Source organism: Jaculus jaculus, chromosome 9 (assembly GCF_020740685.1).
Source record: "Jaculus jaculus isolate mJacJac1 chromosome 9, mJacJac1.mat.Y.cur, whole genome shotgun sequence".
Lineage (NCBI taxonomy): Eukaryota > Metazoa > Chordata > Mammalia > Rodentia > Dipodidae > Jaculus > Jaculus jaculus.
The window spans coordinates 22,752,603-22,773,821 of record NC_059110.1 but is presented as its reverse complement, the minus strand read 5'-3'; the positions used below and the strand labels follow the sequence as shown (position 1 = coordinate 22,773,821).

General features: G+C 46.2%; 1 protein-coding gene across 2 annotated transcripts in view; it reads right to left on the bottom strand.

The window, feature by feature from the left end:
* The window catches only part of Hivep2 (HIVEP zinc finger 2), a 220,281-nt gene extending 216,639 nt beyond the window's left edge, over nt 1–3,642 (bottom strand). For both annotated transcript variants that reach the window (XM_045157882.1, XM_045157883.1), the window contains exon 1: nt 3,440–3,642. The gene's annotated coding sequence lies outside the window, so the exon portion shown is untranslated. The remainder of the gene's footprint in view (nt 1–3,439) is intronic.
* Nucleotides 3,643–21,219: the final 17,577 nt, after the last annotated feature.

Genomic DNA, 21,219 nt, shown 5'->3' with positions numbered 1-21,219 from the left:
AAGACTCAAATACACAATACAATCACTGAAACAGAGAAACGGATGCTATGTCTTATACCTGACGTTTTCAAGGCAAGAAAACTATCTCAATTTTCCAAAGATTCACTGTTGCATACATTTTTTTCTGCATATGAGAAATCTACTGCATAATCCAAACCTAGTGGTCGAGGGGATTATAACACTTGAAACATAGTGTCATTACATAGATATTGATAAATCCCTTTCAGCTCAAAAGAAAAACGCAGTTGTAATCGGGTATAATGACTCCCCAAGTTTCCACAGAAAATTTGTCATAACAAGAACAATGATATCTATTTTATGCACATGTAAGGGAATTTTTGTTTTGATAAACTGCTGGGCCTGCCTATAATCCTAAAAAATAAAACCCAATTTGCTCATTATATTACACAATGTTCCTGCTTAAGATTTTGCTTTTGAACTCCTGTAAGTTGTAAACACAATGAAGCAGTTACAAATTCCCACAAACATGTCTATGTTATAAATAATATATGCAAACATTTAAAACAAGTTGGTTTGCTCAAGGACAAATATTACCATACCACTAGAGGAAATGTGTCTAATAAAGTTCAACGTCCTTTTCCTAGGAGGACAGATCACTGCAAATTGAATTATAATGAATCTTATTAATATTTCAAATAATTTCTCAGCTTGATTATTCACTGTAAAAGAAAAACTGTGCTGAAGAGAAAAATCAATACCCCTTGACTACAGCTCTGGGGCATGCTAGGGAAAAAGAAAAAGAAAAAAAAAAAAACCATCCTCCTGTGAATTATTGAATTCGAGCTTTGGGGGTGAGAGCACCAATAATTTCTGAAGATAAATGGAGTTATTTTTAAAATGGCAGAAAAGGAAGGTGGAAAAAAATCAGTTCCAAATTTCCATTATAATGAAAGTACCGGAAGCGAGCTTTTCTATATTCATTGCAGGCCTAAATAACTGTGCAGAGTTCTACGGGTTTTGCAATGTCAGTTGCACACACGGCTTCCTGTGAGAATTCTAAGCCATGACAGGTGTCCCGAGGCTTCCAGTTAAACCTATTACCAGGAGATTCCTCTGGTCTCTCCCAGGTCGCCCCCAGACCCCCAGCCTGGAGCATGTCACATAGTGGCGGGTCTCCTCCAGGCCCCTTTATTACAGACCCCGTCTCTTCTCAGCAGCCCTGAAGTGAAAGCGCCACTTTCCCTTGGCGACACACGTCAAAAGCTTTCCCATTGGAGAAAGAGAGAGAGAGAGACAGAAAGAACGAGTTCCTGCAGTCCACACTCAGATGCCTCCAAGTGGGAGAAGACACCAAAAGCAATCCTCTCTCCCCTCCTTCTCTGCTCCCCTGGCAGCCACGATCCCTGATGGACAAACACCCAAGGACCCTTTCCGACCTCCTGCCTATCCCCCCCCCCAACACACCCAGGGTGCGCCTGGAGGGTTGGGGTCGCGTTTGCTCGCGTCCTCTGCTGCACTGGCGGTGTTATGTAAGAGGGACAGGACGCGGGGAGGCACATGCGTATAAAGCGCACCGATCAGTGATAACAGCTGGGGTGGGCAGCGCTGACCTGGAGCCTCCGTCCCCCACCACCACCACCACCACCTCCCAAACACGACAGACAGACAGACAGACACCACACGAGCACAGCCCCCACGCACAGGCACACGCACACCCAAGGGCCGCGGGTTCCGTCCTCGGCTCTCCCAGGACCAGCCGCGCAGGACCCGGAGGAGGCGGGGGATGGAGGGAGGGAGGGAGGGAGGGGGTGACGGGAGGTGAGCGGAGCCGCAGCGGCCGCACATCTGCTCGGATCGCAGCCGGCAAGAGCCTCCGCCGCCGCCGCCGCCGCCGCACCGAGCCCCTCGTTAACCCCCTTCCTGTGGCTGCACCACGTCATGGAACATTCCCGGAACGGGCCAACGTTTCCACCCACTTCAGGGAACAGACATAAAGGCGCAGACCCAGCTTCCCCACGGTGCACAGCCCCAAACATACACATACACACACGTACACGTCCCTTTTCGGGTAACACACGCCACCCCACCACCACCAGCAGCAGCCCCGGATCAGACGCAACAGATAAAACACGCATGCAATCCGCCCCCACCCGTCTGCAAGCGCCCGGGTCCAGCCGGCGGCGGCCAGAGCCACGGTGCGGCCGGTGCACCCGAAAGGCGAGGGCGCCTCCGCCTGAACCTTCCATGGAGACAGTCCCCTCCTTCTCCGCTTCCTTCCTTCTCTCCTTCCTTCCTTCCTTCCTTCCTTCCTTCCTTCCTTCCTTCCTCCCTCGCTCGGGGAGGCACCGAAATGCCCAGCGCCAAAATTGCGCTCGCTCGGCCGCAGGCCGGCGGCCCGGCCCTCCCGCCGCCCGCCCGCCCGCCCGCGCCACCCCCGGCCCGCGCCGCGCGCCGCGGCCCCCTCCCCCGCTACCTGACAACGGGCCGCGGCAGCCGCAGCGGTAGCCGGCCGGCCGGGGCGGTGCGCGCCGGTGCACGTCCCTCATTAGTAAGCAGGCACATTCCTGCCGCCGGCGCTCCCGCGCGGCCCCCTTCCCTCCCCCCCCCCCCGCCAGGACATTACGCAAAGCAACCTCCCCTCATCTGCATAGATCCAGGGTATTCCCCGCATTTCCCCGCGCGCCCGACCCCCTCCCCTTCCCCTCTCGCCGAGGTCTTCCCTCCTACACCACCACCACCCCATCCCATCCCCGCCTCCCCTCGACCCTCACCCGCGGGCCACCGGACAGGGACACCCCCCAACCCCGCACCGGGGGCGCGCGCCCAGGACCGGGCGATGGAGTTCGGGGGCAGCGGCAGCGGCGGCGGCGATTTTCGGTATAAAGTGAAACAAGCTCCCAGAGCCGGAGGAGGCAGGAAAAACACAGCGCCGTGGAGGCCACTTACCGAGCCCAGGAGGGACCTAGATTCCCGCCGCTCTGCTCCGCCAGTGGCCGGTCCGCCCTCCACGCAACCCCCCGGGGTTGCACCCAGCACCCCAGACGTGGAGGAGGCTGGTTCACGTGCCAACAGAGAGACTGCCCCCCTCCTCCAAGTTGCTCGGGGAGCTTCAATATCCAAGACACAACTTAGCAAATACTTGTGCCACAGTCACCCAAGATGTTTGGGATTTTTTTTTTTTCTTTTCTTTGCGGAGACCCCCACACACACACCCTGCCCTTCTTGGCCACGGAGGAGAGACAGCGCACGGTTGCGCCCCGCTCTCCTGCTCTCCACCCCCTCACCTCCAGCCCGCCTCCTGCCCGCCCGCCCGCCCCCGGGCCGCGAGCCCCTCGGGCGGCTGTCAGCTCCCGGCAGTCCCGGTGACAGGGGCGGGGAGGAGGGCGCGACGCGGCGGCCGAGCCCGGGCGAGCGGGCGATGGGGAACGGGGGAGGGTGGGGGGACGGGGGATCCTCGCAGCAGCGGCGGGCCGCTCACCTGGAAAGTCACCGCTGCGAAGGAGGAGGACCGGGAGGAGGAGGAGGGGAGGAAAGCCCCCTGGTGCCCTTGTCCTCGCTGCTGCCGCCGCGGCCGCTCCTCGCCCAGCCTGAGCGCGTCTGCTGGGGGTGTCTGGTAGCATTTCCTTAAGCACAGAGGGAGGGCGGGCGCGCAGGGAGGGGAGCGATCTCGACCGTCAGCCTGGGCTCCTCTTGCCTTTAATTTATTTATTTAATTTTTTTTTTCGTTTTCTTTTCTTTCTTTCTTTCTTTTTTTTTTTTTCTTTTTTTTTTTTTTCTTTTTTTCTAACACAGTAAAGAGATGGGTCTAGGGAGGAGCCGGGGAAGGGGCCTCCGGGCCAGAGCCAGAGCAGCGTGGCCACCCCCCCCCCGCCCGGGGGGCCGCAGTTGTCTGCGTGCGGCCGCCTCCCCTCCCGGCGGTGGACGCACCGGGTTATTCCTGGCAGCGCCTCCCAGAACAGAAGTTACTAGGAGGAGTGCGCGGCGAGGGCGGCCGGGCGGGGGAGAGGGAGGGAGGAAGGGAGGAAGAAGGAGAGACTGAGCCAGCGACGTCATCGGATCCCCCAGCGCGTCCCAGGGAGGGAGGCAGAACCAGAAAAACCAGTCTGGAGCCGGCGAGCCAGGAGAGGGATGGATGTGCGGCGCGCCCGGGGGCGCGCGGAGCGCTCGGAGGGGCGAACCGGAGGGAGGCGACCCGGACCGGCCTCGTCGCGACCGGGAAGATCATCGCCGCCACCGCCCGGCTCTGGCTGGCTGGCTGGCGGAAAAAAAAAAAAAGAAAGAAAGAAAAGAAAAAAAGAGCAGGGAGGTCCCTGGAGAGCGGATCTCCGCTCATCAGGCCGGGACACGCGGGCATCTTCGCGAGGCCTGCGAGTTTCCTTCGGGAATGTGGAAACCACCTGGTCCGCGCCCCCTCCCCATCTTCCTCTGCGTTAGAATGGTCCCCAGCCTTCCAGACCAACAAAATTAGATTATTAGAATTGGGCTTAGATATTCTCCACACCCCCCCCCCTTTTCGTCCAGGTACCTCTGGTCCCTAACCTCACCCTCGCCCCTGCCATTATTCAGAATTTTATTATATCAAGAAAAAAAAAATTTTTTTTAAATCACCACCGCCGCTCCGGGCCGCGGTTTCTGAAGCTCTGAAAGTCTGTGACTAGCATGTTCTGTGCCCAGGCGGAAGCTCGAACTTTTCACGCGCTGGAGATGCCCCAAATGGCTGTCCCCGGGGTCACTCGCCGGGGTCACCTGGGGGAGCGGGGCGCGCTGGAATCCGGGGCGAGCTGCTCGCTCCAGCTGTGCAGAGCGCTCGTGTCTCCACGGAAGGGACAAGAGTGAGGTCACACCCAGCCCCGGGCGAGCGGGGTGGGGGTGGGGATGGGGACACCAGGGAATCCCTGGCGAGTGGGGCCGGGGACTCTGGCTTCCTCCTCGGCCTGGGCAACACCCGGAGGACACCGGGGCTCCCTTCGGGCCGCTACCCAGCGTGTGTGGACTGGTGTGCGCCCTCGAGGGAGGTTCCCAGGAGGTCGCGGTGCACCGATGCGCTGAGTGGCTGCTGAGCCGCCACGGGCGTCAGAGGCGACATCCTCTGGGCGGGGCGCCCACCCGGCGGGGTGGGGGGGGTACCCGTGCACCACCCATCCTGGGCGCCCGAACTGCCGCGCCAGGGCGAGCGGAACGGAGAGTCCCGGGGCGCCGCGACAATCCTCCCTACCCCCACCCCCTTGCCGCGCCGCCGCCCAGCCCGGGGCGGAGTAAACAAGAGACGCGCAAGATCTGACCCGGCGCGACCTGGCTTTCTGGCCGGGGTTCCCTCGGAGCAGGTGACTCCGTGGGAGGGGTGGAAATTAGTCTCTGGAATTCCGGGCCAAAGACGTTAGCTGTGTGGTTCTGCTTTTAAAGCGGGCATTTCACCAATGAGGGTGGAATGTTTTGCGACTCCAGTTTCTGAGTAGAGGACAGAAACCGACTGTCAAGACCTAGGAAATTCTCCCTTCCCTGATCATTTAGACGAGGAAAATATTTTAAAGAAAGGGGCAGTGGCTTTCACGACTTGGGGAACAGCGTCGTTGGTTTCGTTTTGGCTTTGGCTTTCAGTGTGTGTTATGAAGGGCTCCCTTGCAATGGTGACATCTCTATGAAGGTAACTCCCCCTCCCCCACCCCACCAGCATTAAAGTGGTGACATTTTGATGGATTCTTTAGAAGAAAAGCCTGAATGATTTGAAAATAACTTTCACCATGTTTTTATATTAATCTCATTTAAATTCAGGGTCTGTTACACTTAAGCAGCTTCTCTTTTCATTCTATAGATTCTTTAATACTCAGCTTTTCTTAACTAGAAACCATTAATAAAAATAATCTCATCATCATTTTCTTTTAAATGTATATGGTTACATTTTTAAACATCCATTCCAAGCAAGAAATGTGATTTCCTGGATTTTTTTTTTTTTTTTTTTTTACATTCAAGCTCACCTGCTACATAGGCCCAGAGCCCATTTTACCTAGTTGCTTAATAGAGAAGATTAAGCAGTTTCTTTAAGAATCCAATTGCCCTTCAAAACACACAACAACAGCTGTCCAAGCTCCCAGAAACTGAGGGAGTAAAGAGCAGGCATCCATTTGCTTCAGTAGAATGAATTTTAGTTGAAAAGTTACATGCTTCTTTAAAAGACTGGATTAGGGAGTGTAATGGGATGGTTGAGATATGCAGGTACCTGGGTAGCTAATGTGTTTTTGTTGTTGTTGTTTTAAAGCAGTTGCAGTGATTTGATCCCACTTCCAAAAGGGATCCTTCAACAGTCTTTTAATCAAGCTTTGAGGTTTTTTTTAAATATCATTTTGTTTCAGAAACATCGGGAGCTAAAGAAGAAAGCCTGGACTGAGCTGAAGGAGTAAAAATATATGTGAATATGTATGAACCAGTTGAAATCTTTAATATGTCATTGTCCCTTGCCTCTAATGTGGCCTAGAATTGCTTGGTCTTGCCAGGAAGCCACTGTGGGGCCCAGAGCAAATCCAGGCCACCCATTCCAGAGTCAGTCGTCCACGGGACTCAGAAGACAGGTTCTGGTTCAGCTGCGTCCTTCCCTGGTAGGTCCCTATGCCCTGCCATTTCAAACTTCCCTGGAAGGATTGCAGTAACTTCCTCTTCCAAGCTAATCTCCCTTATGTAATCTATTTCAAGGCTGTATCCCAAGCATGCTGTTCACATTTTGCAGACACTGGTTTGCTTACAAAGACAATGTAGTAACAACAACTTTTTCTCCAAAATTAAACTGGTATTAGGGGAAATGCATGCTACCCTGAGAAGCTCCATGGGAAATAAGGCTGTCTTGGGTGCAACGGAACCAGCTTGGGAGGGAACCAACCAACCTAACCCTCTCACCACTTGTCACTTTCAAATCAAGGGAAAACTTGGTAATCTGGATTATGAGGTATTAAGAAGGCTGTGGGTGGGCTAGAGAGATGGCTCAGCCATTGAAGTCACTTGCTGCAAAGCGTGATGGTCCAGGTTGGATTTTTCAGTAGGGACATAAAGCCAGATGCACAAAGTGGCCCATGCATCTGGAGTTTGTTTGCAGTGGCAAGAGGTCCTGGTGTGCCCATTCCCTCCTCCTCCTCCTCTCCATACAAATTAATAAAATGGTTGTTTTTGTTTTGTTTTGTTTTTGAAAGAAAGTTGTGGACACGGACATTTTTCAGTGTTGTAAGACAATCACTTCCATTCAGAACATTTGCATTGAGTGCCTGGTGTGTGCTCAAGACCCTTTGGACACCATACTGAACAAATGAATAAGCCATGTTGTCATGGAGCAGGCTTTCCAGTGGGGGGAGATGTTATAACCCTAATTCAAGTTCTTCCCCAACTCTCAGCTATTATCTCTTTGCTTCCCTTTGTCTCTCAGACAAGCATTCTCCTATCATACTGGCTGGCCTTCCAGACGACCATTTTCCTAGTTCAGCAACCCCAGTGGAAAAGAGCTTCCCAGGCGGCTTGAAAAGCCTTAGTTATGTCCTTGCCCCTCAACTGCTCACCAGGCTTTGGTGTAGGGGATGCCATTGCCCATGCCTGGTCCTGAAAGAGTGAAGAATCCCTTATCAAAAAAAGCTGTCATACAAAGGAGGAATAATAGAGACTTGAGGGCGAATGTCTAGTATATCTCTAACTCTTTCTACCTTGTTTGCTGGATTTTCTTTTAAAGGAGTTGGACCTATGATATGTCTATGTCTTATGACTATAAATTCTATATAGATGGCAGTAAAAAATTCCACCATCAAATGACTAAGTATAAACTAACTGGCATACCATTTACTTGGATAAATTTATAGTACTACAAATAAGACCCTGGGCGTGGGGAGGGATTCTGCTATAGGGTTCTGATAAATAAATGGAATATAGCCTTAGGTTCTCTGTGCACGCATGGTGTGGCATGTGTTTGCCCCCACTCACACACACGCACAGGTATGCATACATGCACACACAAAATAAAGGTAGGAAAAGGAAAAAAAAAAATCTTGTTGAACAAACCAACCCTGGGGATGGGAAGGGTGGAGAGGGCGTGAAGTCGTCCTCCAGACCAGAATGTAGAGTTGAATTGAGAAGGGCGGAGTGAAGGCAAGATAAGCTGGTAGAATGAGTGGAAGCAAACACGTTTGGATGAAGTTTAGTTTGGCACTGACGCTGCCTGGGTGTATAAAAGGGCACTGCACATGTGAAACTAGCATCGTAAAACTAGCACTAAAGAGGACTCAAGAGTTGCCAACAACAGGCCTTTATTCTGAGGAAGGCAGATTCCATAGTTTCTCTTAGTAACTTTAAGACTACAGAGTGAAAATCAAGTGGAGTCTAAAAGAATATCTAAACTAAGGGTGTGGCAGCGCATGCCTTTAAATCCCTGCACTCTGGAGGCAGAGATAAGAAGATCGCTGTGAGTTCAAGGCCAGCCAGGGACTACAGAGTGAGTTCCAGGTCAGCCTGGACTAGAGTGAGACCCTACCTCAGAAAAACCAAAAAACTGGTATATCTGAAATACCATAGATATCGGAGCAATGTAGGCTTGAAATAAACATTAGCAATGTGGGGGTGCCACGTGAATTGCATACCCACTTCCAACCCTCCCGTCACCCTCTGCCAACTCCAAAATCAGGTAGAACTAAAACGCTGGCCCTCAACAGTTATTGTTTGTGTTAAGACTTTGCATCTGTAGAAATCTTCCCATGTATGTCAATTGGAAGTGGTGAGCTTTTACCATCCCAAGCTCCTTCCTCAGCCTCCCATGTGCTATAATTACAGTTATGTACCATGACAGTTTCATCAAAACTTTATTTATATATATATTTATTTATTATTTTGATTTTTGAAGGTAAGGTCTTGCTCTAGCTCAGGCTGTCTTGGAATTCACTACATAGTCTCAGGTTGGCCTTGAACTCACATAGATCCTCCTACCTCAGCCTCCCAAGTGCTTGGATTAAAGGCATGCACCACTATGCCTGACAAAACTTTTTGTTGTTGTTTATTTTTATTTATGTATTTGAGAGTGACAGAAAGAGAGAGAAAGAGGCAGAGAGAGAGAGAGAGAGAGAGAGAGAGAGAGAGAGAGAACGGGCATGCCAGGGCCTCCAGCCAATGCAAATGAACTCCAGACACGTGCGCCCCCTTGTGCATCTTGCTAATGTGGGCCCTGGGGAATGGAGCCTCGAACCAGGGTCCTTAGGATTCACAGGCAAGTAGTGCTTAACCTTAACCACTAAGCCATCTCCCCATCCCTGAAAAAACTTTTTAAAATATTTTATTTATTTATTTATTCAACAAAGAGACAAAAGGATGAGAATGGGTGCATCAGGTCCTCCCCCTGCTGCAAAAGCACTCCAGACACATGTGCCACCTTGTGCATATGGCTTCACATGGGTACTAGGGAATCAAACCCAGCCATCAGGCTGTGCACGCAGGCACCTTTAACTGCTGAGCCATCTCTCCAGTCCTTTATCAAAACTCTTAGTAGAAGTTGGGCCTGATAACTTGGTCCTGTGAGTTTAGGTACCCCCAAATGTTTCAATAGTAGGACTACAAGTTCCAAGCTAGCCTGGGCTACAGAGTGAGGTCAGGCTAGCCTGCACAAGTCAGTGAGACAACATCTCAAAACAAAAAAGGCTAAGATGTGTAGAAAAAAATAAAAACCTCCTAATTTGACATTAATTTTCATGAGAGATTAATTTGTTATGCCAATTTTGCAGCTTAGGACTCAAACCAATTTATCTTGAGAAAGGATAGGGGAAAAAAAAAAAAAGGAGAGACTGAGCAGAGAGGCCCAAAGCTTCCTTCACAATGGTAGGCAGGGCCTTTCCCACCCTGAAGGAGGCTTCTGCTCATGGGCTGTAGGTAGGGCAGTTAGGATGACCCAGTAATCACAGGCAGTTGCGACATGGCTTAAATATGTCAGTACAGGGTCCTGGCCCTGACCTTAGCCTTGACCTGGAGCTCCTCCCTGGGCCTCCCCATCCCCATCCAAATAACAAGGATATTCTTTTCCAACAAAAAATTCTGAAATCTGAACTCCTAACTACAGAGGCAGGAAAAAAAGGAGAAGCAGAAGAAGCAGAAGAAATGAGAGTATAGGGGAGACAGCTTAAAGAATTTTTGTTTGTTTGTTTTTTGGTTTTGCAAGTAGGATCTCACTCTAGCCCAGGCTGACCTGGAATTCACTAGGTAGTCTTAGGATGGCCTCAAACTCACAGTGATCCTCCTACCTCGGCCCTGAGAGTACTGGGATTAAAGATGTTTCGCCAACACACCTGACAGAAAATGTGTTTTTCTGATCTACCAATGAAGTCTTTTATTTGCACTTATTCTTTTGGGATTTCTGAGAATAATGGCTTTCTCTCCTTCCAAGCTGTCAGTCGGTTTGATTGCTGGTGGGCTTGAAGCTCTTTTACATAGCTTTGAGCCCTTAGTTACAAAAAGGGGGAAAGTTACATGGTTTTCTAGTTGCCACTACACTTTGCAGTAATTCATGCCCTTAGCTAGAAATTTAATAAAGAATATGATACATGGGCTGAAAAGATGGCTCAGTGGTGAAGGCACTTACCTGCAAAGCCTAAGGACCCAGGTTTGATTCTCTAACACTCACATCAAGCCAGATGCATAAAGTATCACATGCATCTGGAGTTTGTTTACAGCAGCTGGAGGCCCTGGCATGCCCAGTTGCTCTGTCTCTCTTCTGTCTATCTCTCTTTGCTTGCAAATAAATAAATATTTTTAAAAATACAATAGGCTGGAGTCATGGCTTAATGGTTAAGGCACTTGCCTGAGATGCCTAAGGACCTATGTTTGAATCTCCAGATTCCACATAAGCCAGATGCACAAAGGTGAGGCAAGCACAAAGTCGCACATTCCCACTAGGTGTCACAAACGTCTGAAGTTTGATTCCAGTGACTGAGGCCTTGGTGTGCCAATTCTCTCTCTCTCTCTCAAATAAAAATAAAAAACAATATGATACAAAATTAAAATATTGCATTAGAGCCGGGTGTAGTGGAGTATGCCTTTAATCCCAGCACTCGGGAGGCAGAGGTAGGAGGATCACTGTAGTTCAAGGCCACCCTGAGACTACATAGTGAATTCCAGGTCAGCCTGAGCTACAGAGTGAGACTCTACCTTGAAAAGCAAACAAACAAAAAAATATTGCCATCAGCTCATAGCTGAGGAGGTCACAGGCCCTGGATGGTAGGGGGGTGGGGTGGTACCTACTGCTGTTATTTTGGTAAATGGACCTATCAAACTGCAATTTAAATATTTATACCCATCGATTAGGACTGATCTCAGCCTTGGTTAGCAAAACTTTTGGCAATGGTGGCAGTTAATGTAGAGACTCATACCTGGTCAAAGTATTGAGAATAAGTGACCGGCCAGTGCTCAGTCCCAAAAGGGGCATCTATATTACATGCCCCAAGGCTCAGGGAACATCGAAGAAGACAGCCATAGAAAGAAGACCTGGAGGATGGACAGAAGTTCTGTAGAAAACCACCTTCTGAATGTGGCATGGCCATTGCAATCATGAACTCACAACTGCTGTGATTGCCTGAGCAGTATTAAGCTCTACAGTGTTCTGTGGTGGATGGGGAAGGCACTTGTGAGGCCTTACTCCTTGAAGATCTATTGACAGCTAATGGTTGCCTGGGGAGAAGGAGGGTCATTTTTTTCCGTGGTATTGCCACCTGTAAGTTACCCATGCAACTTCAGAAGAAGGGGCTCTGCAGGAGTGGGAGGGGCCCAAGAGAGGGTTCTGGGACAAAAATATGATCAAAATGCATTGTACAATGTATATATGTATGTTTGCTGATGGTCCTTTTTCACAGAATAACTCAGGATTGCTTTCTGTCTTTCAGAAGTTTATTTTCATAAAGAAACTTGGTTTTTTTTTTTTTTCACATTTAGATGAATATGTCAAAATCTTCCATTCCAGCAAGCTGGTGTATATTTGTTCCATGTCCCTTGGTAGCCTCTCATTTTATCCCCTACTGCTCTCTACTCATCGTTCCTGGACCAGACAATGGAGTCCTCCGCTAGTGGAGACTATGCAGAGGATGTCCTGTGTTAAATGCTTTGTATTCTACTCTTGCCTTCTTCTCGTCTTTCTGGGCTCAATGTCATTGTCATGACACTGCCTCTGAAATGTCTGAGGCTCCTTCTGCTAAAGGTCTTACCTAATTACACTGATGGAGCCATTGTCAAAGCAAACCCATGTTTTATGAGCAATATGCAACCTTTAGAAACCAACCCTGTTTCCTGGCTGACATTGTATCTGTCCTTCAAGGCAATGATTATTTTTCAACAATCAGAGTCAGTGCAAAGTATTTAGAGATGTTTGTCCCAGGCACCAGAAGAATGAAGATCCTCCAGTGTTTAGCAGGGAGATCATATCTTGATTTATTGATGAGATAGTTATTACTTTAAAAGAAAATTTAGGCCTGGACATGGTGGCACACACCATTAATCCCAGCACTTGGTACTATCAGCCTGGGCTAGAGCAATACCCTAGCTCAAAAAACCAGGAAAAATAAAATTAATTATCCAAAGTTGGCAAATTGTAAGTGTACAACTGGATTACATTTTGTATATGTATGTGTGGTCACATGACAACCATTATGGTGATGACAATGAAGAATCCTTTAACAATCCACAGTGCACTTTATGCAGTCTTCTAGTGAGTACATCTTCTTCTGGTTTTTCAGTATAGTGTGTATACACACATACGTGTGTGTGTGTGTGTGTGTGTGTGTGTGTGTGTGTGTGTATTGAGTGTCCATGTGCTAAGTACTGTTACTATTTAGTAATAAGAGATACAGGCAAGAGATAAAAAGCATACAGGGCCAGGAGAATCTATGGTGAACTCTGATTAAACATATCAAGGGCTGGAGAAAGGGTTCGGTGGGCATGAAGACTTATATTCAATCTCCATCACCCATGGGCCAGATGGTCCACCTGCGATTCCAGCACTTGTGAGGCAGAGACGGGGAATCCCAGGGACTAAGCTGGCTAGCTAGACTAGACTACTTGAATTGACAAGCTATGGATTCAAGTGAGAGACCCTGTTTCAATAAATAAGGTAGGGCTGGAGAGACAGCTTAGTGATTAAGGCACTTGTCAAGGAAGCCCAAGGACCCAGGTTTGATTCTCCAGACCCCACATAAGCCAGCTGTACACATGGTGGTGCATGAGACTGGAGTACATTGCAATGGTTGGAAGCCCTGGTGCACACATTCTCTTCCTCTCTATATATCTTAAATAAATAAATAAATAAAATATTTAATAAATAAACAAATATGGTACAGAGTGACCAAGCAAGGCACATGACATCAACCTCTGGCATCCACATGCATGCACACATACGTGTGCACCTATATATCCAACATGCACAGATACATTCACACATGCACAAATTGGTGAGAATAAAATAAGGTCATAACTACAAAATAACTTAGCAATAGAGCAAGATTGGATGTGGGCAGTTGACATTTGTCTTGAGAACTAACTGATGGAGGGCAAGCACATAGGGCCCAGGATAGGGGAACTGAAAGTGTAAAACCCCAGGACAAGAAGTGGCTCAGGGCAGTGAGGAACTGAAAGGTTGGTGTGGCTTCCTTGGAGGTGAGGGAGGGAGCAGAAAGACCTGAGAGATGATGAAGATAGGCAACCAGGAGCCAGAGGGAAATACCTCTGTGCTCTGGGTCATTTTCAAAGAAGGGGGAAGTCGCTGGGGATGAAACACATACATACATTTATATGATACATATATATGGCCCCATTCGATTAACTTATGTTTCTTAACATTGAATTAATTTTTCAAAAAGCTCTTGCCAGAAACAACCTTCAGCCTTTCGACAAAGCATGGCTGCTGGTAACTAGGTGGCAGGTCAGAGAGGGAAGGGTTCCAAAGCAGAGGACTTTCTGAAAGCATAATTATATATACTGAATGTAACAAAAGGAAAATAGTTTTTAAGGTAGCAAGTCTTATAGAGAAGTCAGATAATGTGGGTGCTGTTCTTCCGCATTTTTCTAAGGCTAATTAGAGAGAGCTGGGAAACATACAATGCTGCCCACAGCCCTGCCAACCCATTATGGGCACTGCTAATTTCAGATAAATGAAGCCCTTAGTTACCACCCCCAGCTTGTCTTAGAGTATCCATTGTATTATCAGAGTGAAAGAATAAAAATAATAGGCTTCTAGATATGTGTAAAAGGTACCTTTCTTTTATGGTAAGATACAAGTTCAAGTCAAATCACTGGGTTAATGAAGCAACTCCCAAATTTACTTTGCTCTTAAAAATTTACTTCCCTCTTACCAATCTAATTTTTCTTCAGTACATGGAAAATGTGGTATTTCACTGGGTGGCTTACACTAACAGATTCATCTATGCCTCAGTAGAAATCTCAGAGATCTATATGTACATCAGGTTTTTTTTTTTTTTTAAGATTTAGATTTAGAAAGAATTTATTAGATTATGAGAAGGAAAGGTGTTAGTGTCCCTCTACAGAAGTGTCTTAAAATGTATTATCAAGCCGGACGTGGTGGTGCACGCCTTTAATCCCAGCACTCGGGAGGCAGAGATAGGAGGATCGCCATGAGTTCGAGGCCACCTGAGACTCCATAGTGAATTCCAGGTCAGCCTGTGCTAGAGTGAGGCCCTATCTCAAAAAAAAAAAACAAAAACAAAAACAAAACAAAAAAAAAAAAAGTATTATCACTTTTGTTTGATTTGTTCATTGCTCCACTACATATTATAGTTTATAAGGTAAAAACCATAACGTAATGGTGACATATTAAAGAACAGGTATTCATTATTAAAAAAGAGAGAGAGAGAGAGAGAAAGTACAAAAAGCTCTTACCCATGACAGGGCAGAAAGGGATAGAGCCCATCTAGAGTCATTTATAGGTTCTGAATGAGGCTAAACTAACCAGCCCTGATTTCAAGTTTGGGGAATGAATTTAGCCAACCACAATGTAAGGATCGGGTTTAATCCTTCCAGGAATCCTAATTCTAGGAAAGAGGATCTCCTTCCTAGCGAGGTACTCAGGTTGTTTATGGAAAGCAGATTTAGGGAGCTTTCAGGGAATAGATCAGGAGATGTCAGCTCCTTCTCTGATGGCTGGCAAAGTAGAGAGTACAAGGGCAGGATCAAGAACCTTCCTTGATGTTACTTTCAGAGGCTTAGTCACCCTAAACTGCTTCAATCCCACCCTCCGAAGAAGAAACTCTAACTGCCATCAGGGAATTAGAGCAATGACCAATCTGGCTTCTTTGAACTGAGTAGGGTGCTTGAGTGTGTCAGTCGGGAAACTTCTCTAGTAGGTCTATCTAAGGGGACCCCAAAAGTGCAGGAAGACCATACTGGAAGAAAAGGTTAGGGAGAAAGAATAAAAATAAGGAGTCAAGGGGAAATGGGCACATAGCAAACTGGAGCTTTTTAGGGTTTCCATTCTATATGTACATCTTTGTAGCAAATAGCATATATGTTTTTTTTTTCATTTTATATTAATTAATTAATTTGAGAGAGACAGAAGCAGAGAGAGAGAGAGAGAGAGAGACAGAAATGGGTGCACCAGGGCCTCCAGCCTCTGTTAACAAACTCCAGTCACATGGGCATCTGGTTTATGTGGGTACTGGAAGTAGAACCTGGGTACTTAGGCTTCACAGGCAAGTGCCTTAACTATTAAGTTATCTCTCCAGCCCTATTTCTCATCTCAAAAACCATTTCTAGGACTGGGGGGGAGGATGGCTCAGTGAGTCTGATTCACCCTCAATCCAGTTCCTCAGCCACCACATAAACAGTTAGGCATGGCCACATATGCCTGAAATCCCAGTCGTATGGGGAGGAAAGACCAGAGATTCACTGGATTCACAAAATCGCAGCTTCCAGTTCAGACAGAGACTTTAAACCAGTGCCTCTAACTACCAAACTATCACTCCAGCCCCCAAGACAGACTCCATAACAAGTAACGTGGATTCTCATAGAAGGAGGCACCTAATGTTGTAAGGAGTTGATTGAGTCATTTATGACTACCCTCTCCTTTTGTGAGCCTACATACACTCACTTCCATTGCACTAAACAAACGCAGCCCCCAAATCCCACACGTGTTGTGAAAGCTCACTCAGTTTACCTGGAGAGTTTCCTGTGGTCTCCTGTTTCACATTATTTTAAATAATCTGTGATTTAATCAAGTCACTCGATCCTGCTAACATTTAATTGGCACATGAGGAAAGGCTTTGAATTGCTTGGAATTGTGATTTGTGTAGGTCATTTCCTTGCTTTCCCTGAGCTTTTAACAAACGTGACATGCACCTCACAATTAACTAAGGCAGCCAAGCTAAATGAACTGGTGAGTGCATTAAAAATAGCAACTGAAATTATACTTCAGATGGTAACTGGTTCGTCCTGATTTAATAATGACTTATATCATTTGACAATTGAGATAAGACCTTCACCTTCAGCTTTTTAAAAAATTTATTTGTTTATTTTTATTTATTTATTTGAGAGCAAGAGACAGAAAGACAAAGGAGCAGATAGAGAGAATGGACACTCCAGGGCCTCCAGCCACTGTAAAGGAACTCCAGACGCATGGGCCCCCTTGTGCATTTGGCTAAAGTGGGTCCTGGGGAATTGAGCCTCAAACTGGAGTTCGTAGGCCTCATAGGGAAGCACTTAACCACTAAGCCATCTCTCCAGCCCCACCTTCAGCTTTTTGATCCAAACTTCTAACAACAGACATGTATTATTACCATCTGGTGTCTTGCCTCTGAAGTGTCCTGGTGTTATCTGCCTTGCTTCAAGTAGTCAGGACTTGGATGCCAAAAACAAAACACCACCACCACCAACAACAAATAAACAAAACCACCTCTCTCCTCACTGTCCTAATTGGCAGGAAGAAGTATTAGAACCAAATGAACAGAATGAGCAGAAGTTCCTCCTTCCAACCAGGCTCACGGTCTAAGTTTGTACTACAAGATTGCTGCTATCAAGAGGGTTTTTATTTTGGATCTCCATCCTAAAGGACATAATGCCTTCACTTTTCAGGAACATGTGAAGCTCACTCTCACTACAGTTATTGGCACCCTCTCCCAGATGGCAATGATTTTAACACCTCTCATCCTCCCAGGTACAGAAATTTCAGAAAGAAGCTGAGGTGATGATGTACAAGCCTGGAGCTTTAAGCTCACAAAGCAACATGAATGAGGCAGTTCTACATTCTTTCTCAGACTGTGCTAAATTTCTAGAAAAAGGCAAGATGAGGCTTCTTTCAGAAACTTATATTATGGGAGACAGAAGAGAGACAACAGATATAGGGTAGGTAATAGATAACAATGGACAAAGGGGAAAAACAAGGGACAAACAGAAAAAGCACAGGTTTTCTTAGAGACTGAAAAGACCAAAGCTGTCCCCCAAAATTCCTATGTTGAAACCAAACCCCCAAGGTGATGGAGATGGTACTTGGGATGGAGGCCTGAGGGTGGTAATTAGATGTGAAAGTAGAGTCCTTAGTGCTGGGATTAGTACCCTAATCAGAAGAAGACAGAGAGCAGGCTTTCAGTCTTTCCAGCATGTGAGGACCCCACAACAAATACCCCTGAACTCTGCAGCCAGAAAAGTGCTCTCACTAGGAGTCATCCATACTGACACTTTGACCCTGTCCAGCCTCCAGATCTATGAGCATATGCCACTCAGCCTAGGGTACTGTCCTATGGGATCCAGAACTAAGACAATAGGTACGGTTTAAAAGGATGAGGCTGAGGAAAGCAATTAGAAATGAAATACAACAAACAAGACAGTGACTCTGGAGTGGAAAAGTATCAGTGAGGAGGTTTTAGATTTAAATAGTGTAAGTGCTAGACATACTATGCCTGGGCCAAAGATAATGCCAGTAAGGATGGTTGCTGCCTTGCCATGTGTACCAAAAGGTGGCAAAGAATTCATATTTTTTCAACTGGAAGACCAAGAGTAGGAGAAGATAAATAACTTGTGTGTGATAATCCAGCCTGCAGGTAAGAGGTCTAAGGGATCTGAAGATATTCCCCAGACTCGCCACAGCTTCATTCAGAAATGATTTCCCCACTTGGTGTACACTGCTGAAGTGACCAAATATTCATGAGTAAAAGGAAAAGGTACAAATAAATTTTGACAATTGGCATGAACCAAGACAGCCCAGGACCAACTGGGATAGCCATCTCTCCCTACTTGTCCCCATCTCTAGCCATCTACCAGACACCTGATGCTTTATCTAGAAAGCTTTAGGTTGTTTTCTTAGAGTTCATCGCTTAAAGTTTTATAATTACCAAAAGTTCTTCCATTTTAACAGAACCCATAAGGAGACAGGTCCTTATATGAATCACTCACAGTGAAATTACAGGTACTCAGACATCTGGCAGTAATAAGTATTTCAAAACAACATTATTTTCCTGGAACTAACAAATCACATTTTTCATATGAGTTGTGGCCAGCTTAGACTACAAACATTACTGGTCAGCAGCACAGGTATACTCAGAGGCGAGCACTCTATGCTAATCAGGCAGAAATGACAGGCATTTTCTTACCACAAGTTCAGCTCCAGACAACCCCTATCAGATCTCTATATTTGGCTTAGAACTTAGAAACTTCAGGAAAAAAAAAAAAAAACAAAAAAACAACCAGAAAGTCAGAGAGCATTGAGAAAAGACCAAAGGCTATAGAAAAAATTGTAAATAGGCTTATATGTTTAAAGCTGTCACTGTAATATTACAATAAAATGATATATGTCCTCAATTCATACAAGTTCACAGGTTCATAAGCACAGGGACAGAAGGTCAGATGTCTGTGTCCTGTTCGTAGAAATCTAAGCTACATAAGAGAAATCTACGTGGTTTATTTTCAAATTTTGGTCATTTTAAATTCCGTTTTCACTTACAAAAAAAGTCTATAAACAAAATTTACTGGAAAAGGCAAAGAAGCAAGGGGATAAAACGAGTACTGAATGAGGGGGAAAAGAACATGAGAAAACACTAATACATAGAAACATATAAACACTCATCAGGCTCCGAGAACCCTCAGCCCTGACACCAAGTGTTGTTAAACATTGGAACACGTTGCTAAGGGAGATTAGGGAATCTCCCTTTCCCAGAAGTCTTTAAAAATAGGCTCACATCTGCTTGGATGGGATAATAGTGGGAAGGCCTGATAAGGCTATTTCTTAAGGAAACCTATCCCCTGGTGAATTCTCCCTGTTCCACTTCAGATTGCGAAAAATGCAACTTCAACTTCACATCACCTGGAAAACTGGAACGTGTGGTAACTTAACATTTTCATTATATTTTAAAACTGTTTTCATCGTTCTTTCCAATGCAGAGGTAGAGTGATTATGTCACTCAGGGTCATTCAGGACATGCAGACTTGAAGATACAATGAAAACTTAAGCCTTACTTACCCATGCGTGAGGTTTCCTCCAAAATATTGCAAAAACCAGCAATGGAGTTTAAGTCTTTATAAGAAAGCTACAGAGATATAGAGAATCCTATGTTCAGATTTTAAGTTTTTTATTTATTTATTTTAAAATAATTTTATTTATTTATTTGTAAGCAAAGAGAGATACAGAACAAACACACACAGAGAAAATGAGCACCCTAGAGCCTCCAGCCACAGTAAACAAACTCTAGATGCATGTGCCACTGTGCATCTGGCTTTACATGGGCAGTAGGGAATGGAACCCAGGCCCTTAGGAATTGTGGGAAAGTGCCTTAACCACTGAACCATCTATCCAGTCCCTACTGTTCTACTTTTGATATTTTTACACATGTAGCGAATGTATCTTGATCTTATTATCCCAATGACCCCTTCACTCCCATTGATACCCATCTCATCCCCCATCAGCCCAATCTTGCTCTCATGCTTTTGTTTTAACCTGTTGAGTTAAATTAAAGTTGATTTAGTGAAGGTTTTACCATCCATTTTAAATTGTAACTGAGTAGTGTCTGGGTCCAGTGGGATTTGGATTGGGTCAGTCTTCCCAAAAACAGAAGTCAGCCAGACCAAGAGGTAAACAGACATTTTCTTAGTCTTTAAAAAATATATATATTTATTTATTTATGTGGGAGAGAATGGGCTCACCAGAGCCTCTAGCCACTGCAAATGAGCTCCAGGTACATGTGGCACCTTGTGCAGCTGGCATCACATGGAGACTGCTGAGCTGAGCCTGAGTCCTTTGGCTTTGGCCCCTTAACTGCTAAGCCAGATCTCCCGCCCCTTCTCTCGGTCTTTCACAGATTTGCTCATGGGGAAGAAAAGGGCTACAGTTCATAATTATCCACATCAGGATTTGTTGATTTCTTACTTTTTTGACTCAAAAGTTGCAACCCATTTGTACAAATTAAAAATGAAAATACTAGTGTTGGAGACATGGCTCAGCAGCTTGCCTGCAAAGCCGAAGGACCCAAGTTCAGTTCCCCACTATTCATGTAAAGCCAGATGCACAAAAGTGGTACATGCATATAGAGTGCATTTGCAGTGGCTGGAGGCCCTGGCATGCCCATTCTCTCTCTCTCTCTTCTGCCACTTTCTCCCTTCTCTCTCAAACAAATAAATGAAACATTTTTGTCTATTTTTATTTATTTGAGAGTGACAGATAGAGGCAGAGAAAGAGAGAGAGAATGGACACACCAGGGAACTCCAGCCGCTGCAAACGAACTCCAGATGCATGTGCCTCCTTGTGCATCTGCCTAACATGAGTCGTGGGGAATTGAGCCTCAAACCAAGGTCCTTGGGCTTCACAGGCAAGTGCTCAACCACTAAGCCATCTCTCCAGCCCCAAATGAAACATTTTTAAAAATCAAAATATTTATGCCTTGTTAAACTTTTGAATAACCTCTTTATGCTTTATTTTTGTTTCTCTTCTATGCCTATGAATCCATATTTTAGAATCATTAAATTGGGGGAGGGGAAACGGCTCAGTTGATAAAATGCTTGCCTCGGAAGCAAGAGGAACTGTAACCCGTGCAGAAATGAGGAGACAAGTGGATCTCTGCAGCTCATCAGCTAGCCATCTAGCCTAATTGGTGAGCTCCAGGCCAATTAAACTCTCGTGATGACCAAGGTTTTTCCACTGTGCCTCCCCACATGAGCAAGCATGCATACACACACCACATACACAAACTAATGTGAAAAACTATTGAATTGCGTTGCATAAAGTTTGAAGACTTTAATAGCTTCAATTAAGGCAAACCAAGGTATGTTGTT